Genomic DNA, 16,853 nt, shown 5'->3' with positions numbered 1-16,853 from the left:
CTTTATGAACACTCATACTACAGATTAGTGATTGATGTGACTGCATCTTTACGGAACCGCTCTATATACGCGAACACTTAACGTAAATAGGTGGAGATGAAACAAAATGGCGGATGATCCCAGAGGGAGGTTTAACCTCATCCGTCTCGGAGCGAGATTATACTTTGTTACATTCACTATTTTTCCTCTCCAATTTCGTTGGTGTGAATTAAGGCATTTCTTTTATCTCTACGATGGTTTTCCATGACTGACTTGTAGAATAAATAATATGAAATGTTTATGTTTGTTAGTTTGTCCTTCTATCACGCCGCAACAGAGCATTGAATCGACGTGATTTTTACAGGCATACTAGATGATGCTCGCGACTTCATCCGCTTGGATTTAGGGCTTTCAAAAATCCCGTAGGGCCGCTTTAGTTTTTCGGAATAACAAGTAATCTATGTCCTTCCCCGAAATGTAAGCTAACTCTGTACCAAATTTCATGAAAATCGGCTAAACTGTTGGGTCGTGAAAAGCTAGCAGACAGACAGACAGACTGACACACTTTCGCATTTATAATATTAGTATGGATAGTTGAAAACCCTGGAGAGTACATAGGCTACTTTTCATTCCGAAAAATCAAAGAGTTCCCAAGGGATTTTTAAAAACGTAATTCACTAACGAATTCGCAGGCATCATGAAGTAAAAAATATATTAATGTTAGGGTTATAACAATAACACTCAACTTTAACTACGCGTACTTTGGTCGTTATAAATTATATTTGACGACGAACTCGCAGCAAGGCCCGCCTCATTAGCGCGTACAGCGAAATGCACTCAAGTCTACAATGCGCGTACTCTGCGATACAGTGCAAGAGCAAGGGAGTTACAACATAGCCAAGAATAACAATACAATGCAAGAACTGAAGCGCTGTAAACTGCTGTGCCGTTTATAGTTCGGGAGCTAGTGTAAGCTATGTGTAGAGTTATACTCTATCGATTTTAAGCTTATTTCGTGATTTAAAGACATATTTAAATGTAGATAACGTGTACATACCACGACTAATTTGATGTTTGTATTTGTCGATATTCCAACCCAATTGTACGGGTCGTGGTCACGACGGGACTGCGGTGCTGCGAGAGATGAAGTTCAAGCTGTCAAGGGCAGTAGTGAACGACACATAGTGTTATTTTAACAGCGTTACAGATATGTAGTGTTATTTTTACATTAAGACATAATACTAAAATAAGGCCAAATATGATTACAATTTCTCTCTTTCATACTAAGCGCCCGTTTTGACGTTTGGTAATTGCTGATTTGATTAGTTGGCAACATCGTTATTTCCACGTTTGGCATTTGGCACAAAGTTTAACCACTACGTGGTGTCTTAAGAAAAATAAAAGGTTCTCGCGAGTTGTTGAACCGCTATAAAAATTATGAAACCGCTCTTAGCCTACGATATGGATCATCGAGATTGAAATATCGGGTCCCTGCTGGATTCCAGCATTTTCAACTTATATTTTTCGAGATGAGAATAAAAATTTCGAGTAACAAATGTGCCCGAATAATGTCGCTGCATGAAATTGCTCTATTCTATAGAGTTTTGATACGAACAAACGGAAGCCTAGGATGTTATTATCCAAGCAGCCAGTTTAGGTTATATTTCGAAGAAACTCAATCTTATTTCATGATGTGAAAATAGTTAAAAAAACGGTGATAGCCTAGATAATGGTTAAGATGTTGGCATTCAAGTCGGTAGGTCGGGGGTTCGATTCCGGGCACGCACTTCTAGCCGGTAAAGGAAATGAGTATAACTTACAGGTGTATCCAAGGCCTTATAGTTTGACTATAATCTAAATATATAAAACGATGAGGTGACTGACTGACTGGCTCTATCAACTCACAGCTCAATCCCTCGGACGGATCGGGCTGAAATTTGGCATGCCGATAGCTATTATGACGTAGACATCCACTAAGAAAGGATTTTTGAAAATTTTACCCCTAAGAGGGTAATAAAAGGGTTTTGAAATTCGTGTAATCCACGCGAACGAAGTCGCGAGCATAAGCTATTACTCTTAATAAAAATCTTTTTAAAGTCAGTGTCTAAGTAGCTGCTAGATTGCAAGGAAGTGGCAGATAAGTATAATCCATACTACCACAAACATTCAAGAAATTACGATAAAAGAATTTTCCTCTTGCAAAGTATTTCACAAACGTAATATTGAGATTGTGTTCCCCCTGGCGAACAAATCTGGCAGCGCGGCACGTGTACAATTACGCATTCTCGCTACGCACTCTGCGGGTATCAAATTGTAAGCTTTTACACAGGAAGGATGCGTTTCCACTAAAGCGGAGTGGAGTGAGGATATGTTTGTTAGTTGATTTTTTTTGTATTGACAAAATCAAAGACTTCTCACGGGCCAGTCTGACTCGCACTTGGCCGGTTTTTTCTAACTGTACCGACCACGCCACATTGGATTAAATTATTATAGGTTTTTTTTTTTTTTTATTCAGATACAAGTTAGCCCTTGACTGCAATCTCACCTGATGGTAAGTGATGATGCAGTCTAAGATGATAGCGGGCTAACCTGGAAGGGATATGGCAGTTTTTATTAAACCCGTACCCCTTTGGTTTCTACACGGCATCGTGCCGGAACGCTAAATCGCTTCTCGGCACGGCTTTGCCGGTAGGGTGGTAACTAGCCACGGTCGAAGCCTCCCACCAGACCAGACCAGAAATTTAGAAATTATAAAATTCCAAACCCCTGCCAGGAATCGAACCCGGGACCTCCCACTAATAAGACCACAGCGCTCACGACTGCGCCAGGGAGGTCGTCAAAATAGGTACACTAGCTTATCCCCGCAACTTCGTCCGCGTGGGCTACATAAATTTCAAACCTCTATTTACCCCCTCAGGGGTTGAATTTTCAAAAATCCTTTCTTAGCGGATGTCTACGTCATAATAGCTATCTGCATGCCAAATTTCAACCCGAATGCGTCCAGTAGTTTGAGCTGAGCATTGATAGATCAGTCAGTCAGTCCGCTTTTCCTTTTATATGTGTAGATATTTTCACCTCCCGCGAAACCTGTTGTTTTATGCTACTATATCTTTTTCGAATTTTTGGCCGCCATTGTAGCGAAGTGCTGCCATTATTTATATCGCAGAAATTCGGCCTGATGCTTAATTCCGCTGAGTGATTTCGTAATCGTTGTTTATTGCGGAATGAAATTGGATAACACCTCGAAACTCGAAATTATTAATTTCTTTGTTCATTTCGTGTTATATTATGTAGATTTAGTTTTAAGTTCGTATTAATTATCACCACTATATCCTCATACAAATTAACAATTTTGACTATCAGAAAACGTAACATTTTACCTATTCTGAATAAATAAATTGAGTTTGAGTTTTATGCTGAGCCAGTGTGAAATTCGTTTTTTTTGCTCTAAGTACTGATTTTTTCTGGAAACTTGAAGCTAACATCCCATTTAGAGACGAGCTCAAAAACCTTCAATAGGGATGGTGGCCACTAGTCAAATCAGCTACTTTTTATCAAACGTCAAAACGCTTGCTTAGCAAGGGAGCTTGTATGAAATACATGATGTGACGTCATAAATGTTTGACGTAATTTGACGTACTTTTTTAGTTAAATCGATAATTTAAAATGGTTACCAAGGTTTGGTTACCAAACTTAAAACTAACAGCGGACGTGGATTTTGCGAATTTTGAAAGACGCTCTATTTAATAGTTCCTAATTAAATTAAATTAAATAATTTATTTATCATCTTTTGGTTTTCAATCCACTCCTTTAACCGTTGAGCTATCGAGGCTCCAAGCTTCGAGGAATAAACTTAAATTTTTCTCCCTACGTACTACAAATACTTTAATTTGAATAATGCTTGCATTTATATGAAACGGATTTTTCCTGGGGCTATGTGGAGCACGTAAATCAGTGAAAGTTAATTTTATGCATGAATTTGAGCTACCTTTAATACGTTTTATCCCCTTAGGGGCAGTATTTTCAAATGCTCCACCTAAGGCATGCATAATCCATACTATCCATACTAATATTATAAATACGAGATATGGATGTAGTATGGATAGTAGTCTGTCTATCTGCTAGCTTTTCACGGCTCAACAGTTTAACCGATTTTGATGAAATTTGGTACAGAGATAGCTTACATCCCGGCTAATTTTTATCCCGGAAAATTAAAGAGTTCCCACGGGTTTTTTAAAAAACTTTAATCCACGCGGACGAAGTCGCGGGCATCATCTAGTATCTACATATAAATACCTATCCTACCGAAAATTCAAATATTTTACTCCTGCACTCTATCTCATCACTCCTCATATTATAAATGAGAAAGTGTGCATGTTTGTTAGTTTATTGGTTTGTTGAGAGTGAGAGTAAAGACGGAGAGTGACTTAGGCAGCTTTCTATCCCGACAAATCAAAGAGTTCCCACTAGGTTTTATAACGGGAAAGATATCGCGGGCATTAGCTAGTAACCAAATAAAAACAATAAATTTTGATCGACTTATGTAACCGACCTATTTTCGGTTACATTTTCAAAGTTTTCCTATACTATTCAAACAAATCTAAACTCTATGTTACTATAATACGATTTCAATTCGTAAGCTACGTTTTTTCTTCTCCTAGTTATTATAAGGACATTAAATAGGCAGCCCTTGGCAAGCCTGTGCCGATAAATCCGAGTAGGCGAATGGAACGGCGCTGGTGTCGCCGATTAGATCGCAATCGGCGTAAATAATGCTCGATAGGCACGCCAGCCGCCAGCCACCGAGCCTTTCATAACGATGTCGGACAAAGTTTTTAAAGGACGGACGCTAGAGATATTTTACTCAGAAGAAAATAAGAATGGCTTAGATAAAATATGCCACGTTTGTGACAAGGTACGTACAGTCAAAGCCAAAACTCGTTTAGCACCTTGTTTGCACTGCACGACAAGGTTGTGCGCACATCTGTACCCGTAGTATAAGATTTTACGACACACCAAACGTTGCTAGAATTCGAGAGTCGAAACACTTCTGCGTTATAGTAAACTGTACCCGTAGTACAAGATTTTACGTCTCACCAAACGAAACCAAATTCGAGAGTCGAAATAATTCCGCGTTACAGTAAAATGGACCTAAACAGCCTTGAATTGAAGTCAAATATTCAATGCCACTGATTTTAATTTCGCAATGTTTCCGCTTGGAGCGCTGGCTGTAGAAGTGTAGACAAACTTGAGCTTTAAAACAAGGCATTTAAGATCCAGTTTACTGTAAAGCGGAAGTATTTCGACTCTCGAATTTGGTTTGGTTTGGTGAGACGTAAAATCTTGTACTACGGGTACTGGATCTTAAATGCCTTGTTTTAAAGCTCAAGTTTGTCTACACATCTACAGCCAGCGCTCCAAGCGGAAACGTTGCGAAATTAAAATCAGTGGCATTGAATTTTTGACTTCAATTCAAGGCTCTTTAGGTCTATTTTACTTTGATGTTATTGTTTCGATTCTTGAATTCTACCCACGTTTGGTGCGACGTAAAATATTATACTACGTACTTTTATATGTAAATAGTGAAACATGACAAAACATGTTCAGTTTCCACTCGCGTGTGTGACGCGTGTCGGCCTTGCCCGGGTATCGATCCCACGGCCATTCTTCAGCCAGGGCGCATTATGCCTCCGCACGCACGCACGCACCAATACATGATGATTTATTAAAGAAAGATATGAAGAAAAAGAGTTTATTTGGTGCCACAGAAACTACACACATTAAAAATAAAACCGGCCAAGTGCGTGGCGGGCCACGCGCAGTGTAGGGTTCCGTAGTCACAACTTAGCCATGATGGTTTTCCTTTAAAATTGATTATATATACTAGCGCTGTGATTTTTTCACGTTCCCATATACTACCATTTGGCTGATAAAGGGGCTGAAAATTCCTTGTTTACTACGGAACTCTAAAACACTCAAAATAAGATGCGTGGTGTGTGGTAGCAAAATGGACTCCACTCAGCATTTGCTGCGACTGTGGCGGGAACACAGGCGCAGCGCTGGTCTTCCGTGGAGCCAGAAGTTTCGGACAGTATAAAAAATCCATACTTATACACTTATTACTTACGAGATGATGGCCGCGACTTCGTCCGCGTGGATTTAGCTTTTTGAAAATCGCATGGGAACTCTTTGATTTTCCGGGATAAAAATGTAGTCTATGTCCTTCCCCGGGATGCAAGCTATATCTGTACCAAATTTTGTTGAAAATGCGTGAAAGGCTAGCAGACCGACAGACAGACACACTTTCGCATTAAAAATAATAGTATGGAAGTGGATATCCCATGTTCAGGCATTTAAGTTATGGTGGAATAAAGAAACTCGCGTACATACATAAATTCTGAAAACATTACCCTCCTTTTTTTGGACAGTGGAGTCTTGTAAAAATGTACTTCAATTTCAATTCAGAGCCTCCTAAACTCGTAAAAAAGTACAATTGAAACAAAAGATAGAAAGCTGTTATAAACACAAGTTGCCCCACTCGTACCTAGTTTCGGTTGTTCGCGAAATAAAACAAAAATATAAAAGTCAGTGAGGCGGAAACCGGGTAGTTCAGCCCTCGAATAAATTAGCATTCCGGGATGAAGGGAGTTTCACGAGTGGCTACTTGTCTTGTAAGTTTTAAGCGGACACAGTCAACAATGTGGTCGACTTTTTTTTTTTTTTATTCAGATACAAGCAAGCCCTTGACTGCAATCTCACCTGGTGGTAAGTGATGATGCAGTCTAAGATGATAGCGGGCTAACCTGGAAGGGGTATGGCAGTTTTTATTAAACCCATACCCCTTTGGTTTCTACACAGCATCGTACCGGAACGCTAAATCGCTTGGCGGCACGGCTTTGCCGGTAGGGTGGTAACTAGCCACGGCCGAAGCCTCCCACCAGACAGAATTTTGTGGTCGATTTTATCCATGCACACACACACAGTGAGTTTGTTGCCTCAATACTTGGGCGGGTTTTGTACCCTCGCAACTTTAGTTTTAAGTTTACGTGATTAATTATTGTTATCATCACCATTACATCATTATGTTACAAATCCAACAATTGATAATCAAAAATGTTCAATGGTACTTACACAGTACGCGGCAGAAAGTAATGTACATCGGCCTTTAGAATGTCATTTCAGATTTGTAGAGCGTTGTCTCTGTCACTCATACCTATGTATATGTCGTTTTGTCGGTCTCAACGACAGAGACAACGCTCTATACATCTGCTGTCTCCTAAGGCTAAGCGCGCACTGCGATGCGATTTTTTTCCGCATGTTCAATGCGAAATTTAATCGCAATGCGAATATTATTCCTACGCGCACCATGATTTAGTTTCGCACCACGAAAGATAGGGAGCCGAAATCAGTGAATACTGTACTAACAGGAACAAGACGTTAGACGAACATTTAATAAATTATATCAAATAGAGTGAACATCTAAATATGGATTCAAAAAAGAAAATATGCATAATTTCCTACTTAATATTACATAAAAGGATTGCGATTTTTTCCGCAGTGCGCGGGACTCAAGTATTTTTCCATATAACACAAAAATTCTTATGAATTCGCATCGCATCGCAATTGCGAATATTAATCGCATGTGATTTTTTTTGCAGTGCGTGGATGCTAATGTATTTTGATGGTTCACAGATTTGCGATTTTTTTTCGCAACGATTTATTTTCGTTGTGCGCGCTTAGCCTTATGGTCGATGTACATTACTTTCTGCCGCGTACTGTACCGAGTAGATGATTTTACTTTGAAGGTCTGCATTGACTTGAATTCAGTAAATCTATGAGGATGAAGTTGCGGTTGCTAGTATAAAAATAATACTTAGTAAAATATTGGTATATCCTTTTCCTGGTAACAAAGAGGTAATCCCATAAAGTGGAGCGGTTTACTTCAAAGAGCTCGTTCAGCTCATTGAATGTGCATGTTGGAGCTTACGCCAGTGTGCATGCCTTACTTGGAATTTTGTTTACATTTTAACGATCTATAGCGCTAATGTGAGTAAAACATCTCAGGTTCTAACTCTTTTTGAATTTCAAAAGGACTATAAAATGGTTTCCTATAATATAGGTATATATAAATGTTTATCTAAGTGTACATATAACAAGAAAAGACTGACTGATCTATCAACGCACAACTCAAACTACTGGACGGATCGGGCTGAAATTTGGCACGCAGTTAGCTATTATAACGTAAACATTCGCATAGAAAGAATTTTTGAAAATTCAATCCGTAAAGAGGTAAAATTGAGATTTGTGTTTTCAACTGAACGGCTACGAAAAAAGCATTTTGCAGGCCGGCCATCATCATCCGGCGTGTATAAAATCAATCATGTAAAAGCCGATATCAATAAGGAGCCCTGAACCCTTCGGCGCTCGGTTTCACATCCAATACACTGATGCTAATCCAACCGGTATAATTTCCGGATTACGGATGAACCGTTTTAGTTTTTGGACCGCCTAGCGGCGAGTAAATTGTATGAAAATGGTAAAAGGTAATTTAAAGAGAAGAAGAAGATATATGATATCCTCTTTCGTATGCAATAACACGGAAGTGGGAGACAGCCACTTATTTAGTACTAGCTTATGCTCGCGACTTCGTCCGCATGGACTACGCAAATTTCAAACCCCAATTTCACCCCCTTAGGGATTGAATTTTCCAAAATTCTTTCTTAGCGGATGCCTATGTCATAATAGCTATGGCTATAAAACCAACAAAGAAACACAATTTCGCAGCTATAGTAATATGGTTAGTGATATCAAGAATCCGACGGAGCTGGAAGGAACCCATGTTTAGTCTTGTACGCTACAAAAAATATACTTAAAAAATTCCAATAAAAAGTATAAGATTTGGCAATGAACCAACACGTAGGTTCGAATATAAGGTTAACGTGGCGTTTTATACCATCCAGATAAATAATATGAACATTTTTATTAGATTTCAGTTTGTATCGCGTACTTTGGCAGCTAAAAACGGGAGATAAAGGGAATCCTTTACAGATCGTCTCCGCCATGTCTCTTCTCGATTTTTTTGGCATTAAAACCTAGCTAGCTTTGTAGCTTTGCCAGAATTTGGCATTTTTAACAAAGTGAAAATAAAATAAAGTGTTCACGGCATTGGCATGATTTTAGAAACTATATTATACGGTTCAAAAGCGGTGGTTGGTAGTCTACTGGCCTAGTAGTTAAGACGACCACGACGGGGGGGGGGGGGGGGGGTTGGATTTTTAAATATCACTTGCTTTAGCGGTGAATGAAAACATCGTGACGAAACCAGCATGCCTGAGAGGCCTGCGTGGTGAACTATGGCCTAAACCCTTCTCATTCTGAGAGAAGACCTCAGTAGTGGGCCGGTAATGAGATGATGATGATGATGCCGCAATGTATATGTATCGGCGAGTACTTGAACGCTCAGCCTGAAATACCCACCAATGTAACGCTACAATCCGAGCTGAAAGAAAGAAAATAAATGTCAAATTAGTTTGATGACTTTCATTCAATTCAGTGATGATCAGTGAGTTAGTGAACTGCTGATAGAATTGAATATATTTTTATTCAAATAAATTTTTCGTGCTTTTAAATCGAGATAATGTACATATTTACCACTTCAACTGTTCGGAGTGCCGCTCCTACCGGGTTTGATTGGTTGAATTCGCTGTTCACATTTTTTCGCCGATCTATAGTCCGCGACAGGTCCGCGGGTTATGAGGTGGGGGGACGCCTCGCACATCCGCACGTCACCCGTGCTCGCACGCTGGGCTGTGCGGGTGTGCGTAGCGTTCCCTCCCCGATTGCCATTTCGACCTGTCACGAACTATAGGAGCAGAATTTGCTACCGATTACGTTTTAGTCAAAGTCAAATAATTTATTCAAAATAGGTAATAAATTACGCTTTTTGATGGTCGGTAGTTTTTTTTTTTTTTTAATAGACATAGTGAGCAAACGAGCAGGCGGGTCACCTGATGTTAAGTGATTACCGCCGCCCATGAACATTTGCAGCACCAGAGGAGCCGCCGATGCGTTGCCGGCCTTTTAGGAATTTGTTGGTCCGCCCCTTGAATAACCCCATGTTATAATCTAGTGGGAACACCGCCGATGGGAGTTGGTTCCACAGTTTGCACGTGCGTGGAAAGAAGGATCTGGCGCAGCGGACGGTCGAAGTGCACCAGACACCCAGATGGTGAGGGTGAAATTCCTTACGGTGGCGCGCGGTGCGGTTGTAGAAAAAAGTTGGATTTGTAAGATGATATAGTGGGTGATAATTTTTACGCGTACTTAAAACTAAAGCTACGAGGGTTCCAAACCCGCCCAGGGTCTTTCTTACACAATCGAGGGGCTGGTCAATACGAACTCTTACATTGACATCTAAAATCATAACCTTTACTTTCGCCGTAGGGGGGTAAACATATCGATATTATTGTTACAGATGGTGCGAGGCCGGGCGCGGGCCGAACGAGGGATTTTGTCACAAAATGGATGCGCGTAACTTATGGTGAGTACCTACCACCCACTACCTAAGGCCAAGGGTCCACTAGCAATAAAACTTGCAGAAATTATTTTCACTAGCATATACATCATACTAACATTTATATCACGATAACTGCAAAGTGTCGCTACTAGATGGCATTGACAGTCGCTTTAGTACTGAGTGAACATCAATCAATCAGCCTGTTTGCGTCCACTGCTGGACATTGGCCTTCCCTAGAGCGCGCCACCACACACGATCCTCCGCCTTCCTCATCCACCCACTTCCCGCTACCTTCTTAAGGTCGTCAGTCCAGCGGGTTGGAGGTCGTCCCACACTGCGCTTGCCGATACGCGGTCTCCACTCCAGAACACGTCTGCCCCAGCGGCCATCGGTTCTGCGGCAGACCTGGCCTGCCAACTGCCCACTGCCACTTCAGCTGTCTAATTCGTTGAGCTATGTCAGTCACTTTGGTTCTCCGACGGATTTCCTGCACAAGCTTGACGCTTAGTTGGAGGGGAAAGGGAAATATTAGTCATCATGATAAACTTGGCTAATCCATACTTCCATACTAATATTATAAATGCGAAAGTGTGTCTGTCTGTCTGTCTGCTAGCTTTTCACGGTCCAACTGTTCAACCGATTTTGATGAAATTTGGTACAGAGTTAGCTTATATCCCGGGGAAGGACATAGGCTACTTTTTATCCCGGAAAGTTGAAGAGTTCCCACGGGATTTCATAAAACCTAAATCCACGCGGACGAAGTCGCGGGCATCAACTAGTATTCTATAAAAAAAAAAACTTGTTTTTTTACACGACTGTAAAAAAAAGGAGTAATATTTTCAGTGTTCATGTATGTATGTAAATTTCTTTATTCGACGAGAATAAATTTTTTCTTCCAACACCCGTCTTCGTCTTCGTCGGCGTGGACTACACAAATTTCAAACCCCTTATATTTCTACTTAGGGGCTAAATTTTTTAAAAACCATGATACATGTTTTTTATCTTTATAACAATTAGTGTCACAATTTCACGATTCTAATTTTAAAACTGAGAGACTTTCACACAAATTTCAAACCCCTATTTTACCCCTTTAGGGGTTGAGTTTTGAAAAATCCTTTCTTAGCGAATGCCTACGTCATAATAGCTATCTGCATGCCAAATTTCAGCCCGATCCGTCCAGTAGATTGAGCTGTGCGTTGATTGATCATTCAGCAGTCAGTCAGTCACCTTTTTTCTTTTATATAATTAAAGATGTGGCTGAAAATACAATTATAAAACCATTTATTATTCCAACAGGACCCATTCATAATGTCATGTTATTTTTGGTCCTGTCCTGTCCAACCCGGGGGCAAGGGACGAAAATTGTCCTTAATTTGCAGCGGGGTGTTTTCTGCGCAAGAATTATCTACGAGTCACTTGTTTGCGGAAAGGTCAAACTAATTTTTAATTAATGACTCTTGTGTAAATAAAGAAGCAGAATTTTAATTGCAGACCCGAAATAGGGCGAGCTTTAATTTGTTCCATGTGATGTTCTTAAGGTGTCTTATTTTATACGAAACTAGTTTTTTTCGCGCGCAAGAGGGTTAGGTAAATACGTGTGAAAAATTGTATGAAAGCCTTATTTTTAGGGTTCCGTATCCAGAGGGTAAAAACGGAGCCGTATTGATGTCACTCTGCTGTGTTTCTGTCTGTCTGTCCGTATGTCACAGGTCTCTAGCTCGTAGACGAAATGAGTTACTCACAAAATTTTCGTATTTGGTACAGAATGTTGACCCAAAACTGAATATTGAATTAGAAATTCAATTACATTACTTTTCAGGGGGGCTCCTATACATAGAGCGAGCTCCCAAAAGGACCTGGTTTTTTTTTCTTATAGTTTAAGTGATATCTATGAAAATTGGTATTTGAGCATTAAATGAAGTACCTACGTGTTTAACCGCCGTACTCAGAGTCGCTAATCGTTACTTAAGATTGAGTTAAACCGAGACAGATTTATGTGAGAGATATACCTCTGTCTAGTTTTAACTAAACTTAAGTAACGATTAAGCGACTCTGAGTCCGGCAGTAAGAATTTACGAAAATTTAACTCCCGCACCGATTTTCAAAAATTCGATCCGAAAAAACTGGGGCGGGTCTGCTAGTCAGGTATAACCTTAGTGACGTAAGCAATTGTAAGAAACGAACTTAGAATTTTTCCTACGGAAAATAACAATATTTTGGAAGGAAACATAATATGTGGGTTCTAAATATGTTTTAAAAATAGAATAGAGTCCATCGTGGTAAGTTTTCCTTAAATAAAAATTTCCTTCATATTTTGAAGATATTTCGGTACATAGTAAAGTAAATGATCAAGATAAGTTGGGACGTCGGGTGTGGTCGACCGATTTATCCTCCTTATAAGCGCTCCTTCGCTCCACAGCGTTTTTTTTTTTTTTTTTATACAGCAGGGGGAAAATCCTCATGGACACCCGTAGGTAGAGCCGGACTCTTACCGGCTAAAAAACCCCTGCTGTCTTCTTGTTGACCGTGTACCCGCCTTGCAGCCTACAACACAGCATTCTTGTCTTTTACTCTTTTCCTCTCCTTTCCTATCACTAGCTGATGCCCGCGACTTTGTCCGCCTGGAATTAGGTTTTTTAGGTAAAAATTCCATGGGAACTCTTTGATTTTCCGGGATAAAAAGTATGTAAAAGCCTATGTCACTCTCCAGGTCTTTATCTATACCCATGCAAAAAATCATCTCAATCCGTTGCACCGTTGCGACGTAATTGAAGGACAAACCAGCAAACAAACACACTTCCGCATTTATAATAAGGGTACTGATTTATCAGGCAAGCAACCAAAAGCGGTGATAATCCTGTGGTTTAGACGTCGAATAGGAATTCGGGAGGTCGGGGGTTCGATCCCGGGCACGCATCTCTAATTTTTCGTTTTAAGCAATTCAATATCACTTGCTTTGACGGTGAAGGAAGACATCGTGAGGAAACCTGCATGCCTGTGAGCTCTCCATAATGTTTTCAAAGGTGTGTGAATTCTGCCAATCCGCTCTTCGTTGGTGTGGTGGACTATGGCCAAACCCTTCTCATTCTGAAAGGAGACTTGTGCTCAGTAGTAGGCCGGTGATCGTGATGTTTTTTTTAAATTTATATTGACTTTGACTTTGACTTTTTAATTTATATACTAGCGCTTGGCTGCAATCAGGCCTGGTGGCAAGTGTTTTTTTTTTTTTTGTAAAGAATATTAGCCATGTTAAATGACTAATATTCCCTTTTCCTCTCCAACTAAGCCTAAAGCTTGTGCTAGGAGTAGGTATGACAATAGTGCAACGGGCGGGGTTTGAACCGTCGACCTTTCGGTTTTCAGTCCACTACTCTACCCGTTGAGCTATTGAGGCTTAATTGATGATGCGGCCTAAGATGGAGCGCGCTTGCCTAGAAGATGCCTATTCACTCTTGACTTGAAGTTACGCATATTATATCTGGAGGGGAAAACTGATGCTGGAAGGGCATTCCAAATCCTAGCGGTTCGAATTAGAAGTAAAAAACTCTTTATTGTACACCAAAACCAAAACAATAGAAATAATATAACAAAGATGTTTGCATGTACAATAGGCGGCCTTATCGCTAAAATAGCGATCTCTTCCAGGCAACCTTAGGGTAGAGGATATTATAAAAATTAAAGAAAATTTGAGTGATGGTGACTTCCTTTTCTTTGAATTTTCCTCTATATTTCGCTACATAGTAAAAATGATCAAGATAAGTTCGCGTCGGGTGTGGTCGACCGATTTATCACACGGTCCTTCGCTCCACAGCGTTAGATCACTGTTTATTTGTATCATTTATCAGGATGAAGCACTGAGGCGCTATCTTGTACTTTTTTTTTTTTAAAGAATATAAGCCATGTTAAATGACTAATATTCCCCTTTCCTCTCCAACTAAGCGTCAGGCTTGTGCTAGGAGTAGGTACGACAATGTCAAAGTCAAAGTCAAAGTCAAATGATTTATTCAAAATAGGTAATAAATTACTCTTATTGATTGTCTGGTATAGTGTTAGATTTGTAAGATAATATAGTGGTGATAATTATAACGCAAACTTAAAACTAAAGCTACGAGGGTTCCAAACGCGCCCAGGTCTGAGAAGAGCCCACAACAAACTCAGCCGGGTATTCTTTTTATTATCACCACTTTACAAATTTATTGAAACTTATTAGAACTATCACAAAGTCGTTAAGCAACTCATTCCCAAGCTTGCTTATCATTTAAATAATCCTTTACATTGTAATAGGATTTTTCAATTAGTTTACGTTTTATGAAAACTTTGAACTTGTTGAGAGACATCTCCAATATGTCTTCTGGAAGCTTATTATAGAAACGTATGGAATTACGAGCAAATGAATTGCTAACTTTACTGAGCCTAGAGGCGGGAATTACAAGTTTATTTTTATTTCTAGTATTTATATTATGACAGTCACTTTTTTTTTTAAATTTATTTATGTTTTTATGTACGTACAGTACATATACAATAGTGCAACGGGCGGGGTTTGAACCGTCGGCCATTCGGTTTTCAGTCCACTCCTTTACCCGTTGAGCTATTGAGGCTCTACGTGCCTAGTTCCTTACGCTAAATGATGAACCTATAAATAGAACTTAGAAAGAGGAAAGTAAATAAATGGCTGTATAATTAAAACGTAGGAGAACTAAAGTAACCGACAAAGCTCAACGAGTTGCGAAGCTGAAGTGACAATGAGCAGGGCATATAGTTCGTACAACCGATAGACGTTGGGGTCCCAAGGTGCTGGAATGGCGACCTCGCACCGGAAGACGCAGCGTTGGAAGACCCCCCACTAGGTGGACGGACGACATCAGACGAGTCGCAGGGAGCCGCTGGATTCAGGCGGCGCAAGACCGTGGCGTGTGGAAGTCCCTACAAGAGACCTACGTCCAGCAGTGGACGTTTATTGGTTGATGATGATGATGATGGTGATTAAAAACTTATTTAATTAAAAATATTTCTATTCTATTCTAGTAGACATTTGCGGACTATTGAATGACTATTAGATAGCCTTTAAGGATTGGCCTTTGTATTATTAAGGTTTTTGTAAAAATCACTTCAATCACAATTGGGTATTTAACTTCAATTTTTTATTACTTTATTATAAACTAGAATAAAAATAATGACGTAAACCGAAAAAAACTAATTAAATCGATCAAATAACAAAAAAGTTATAAGCATTTAAATATTTCAGATTAGACAGAGATAGCGATACAGCAGTTTGACGTCACACCTACTAATGCCATAGTAGCTTCGTGCGGTTTCATACAAATTTTCGTTTTGCGAGAAAGGGATAGAAGACCCTCCCACTCCAAAATTAAAATGCCTGTAACTTTGTAAATCTCTGTTGGATTTTAATATTTTTTTCAGTGTACGTCATTATTTTTATCCTAGTTTATAATAAAGTAATAATATTTATCAAATTCAAAAGTAGGCAAATACCCAATTTGGTATGAAATGGGGCTCTTGAATAGTCTCGGTACATTTACTATGTCTAACCGACTAGACTGACACTGAGATAATTTTTCACATCGATTTTTTTACTTTTTATTTCACGTTACCAAATTTTTACTCAGTGGGCATGCAATCATCTGCGCTACAAAGAAGCCCGGTAAAAATCTAATTCAGCAAAAATCTTGCGGTTAAATCTTGTGTAAAAAGTTCGGCACACCGCATCGCACCCCAACCATTTACCATCCCTCAATGTTTGCCGCTCAGCCTAAGCCCAGCGCTAGTTGCACCATTGTCGGCTCCCCCTGCGGCTTACAAATTGATGCCTACCCCATACCCCGCCTATAGGTATTGCCTACCTACAAGTAAAACGTTCAACGTTCTAATTAACTTTCCTAAACAAAACAAATAGTAACTTCCGCAAAACAGGTGCGAAGTTTAATGTGATTTTTAGGAATCCGTATTTCAAAAGGAAAAAGGAACCCTTATAGGATCACTTCGCTGTCTTCTGTCTATCTGTCTGTCCGTCTGTCTGTCTGTCTGAAAACCTATAGGGTACTTTCCGTTGACCTAGAATCATGAAATTTGGCAGGCAGGTAGGTCTTGTAGCACAAGTAAAGGAAAAAATCCGAAAACTGAATTTGTGTTACATCACAAAGAAAATTAAAATACGTTTATGAACAAATAATTAGTGTTTTCAATTTTCAAAGTAAGGTATCTATACCAAGTGGGGTATCATATGAAAGGGCTTTACCTGTACATTCTAAAACGATTTTTACTTATTTTTATGAACAACAGTTTTTGATTTATCGTGCAAAATGTCGTTTTTTAGAAATTTAAAATACTAATAATTAGT

General features: G+C 39.6%; 1 protein-coding gene across 5 annotated transcripts in view; it reads left to right on the top strand.

Annotated features, from left to right (window-relative positions):
• The window catches only part of bsk (mitogen-activated protein kinase dJNK), a 92,730-nt gene that overhangs the window by 47,441 nt on the left and 28,436 nt on the right, over positions 1-16,853 (top strand). For all 5 annotated transcript variants that reach the window (XM_069504959.1, XM_069504963.1, XM_069504960.1 and 2 more), the window contains one exon: positions 10,454-10,519. The gene's annotated coding sequence lies outside the window, so the exon portion shown is untranslated. The remainder of the gene's footprint in view (positions 1-10,453; positions 10,520-16,853) is intronic.

Source organism: Maniola hyperantus, chromosome 19 (assembly GCF_902806685.2).
Source record: "Maniola hyperantus chromosome 19, iAphHyp1.2, whole genome shotgun sequence".
NCBI lineage: Eukaryota > Metazoa > Arthropoda > Insecta > Lepidoptera > Nymphalidae > Maniola > Maniola hyperantus.
This window is presented reverse-complemented; position numbering and strand designations above follow the sequence as displayed.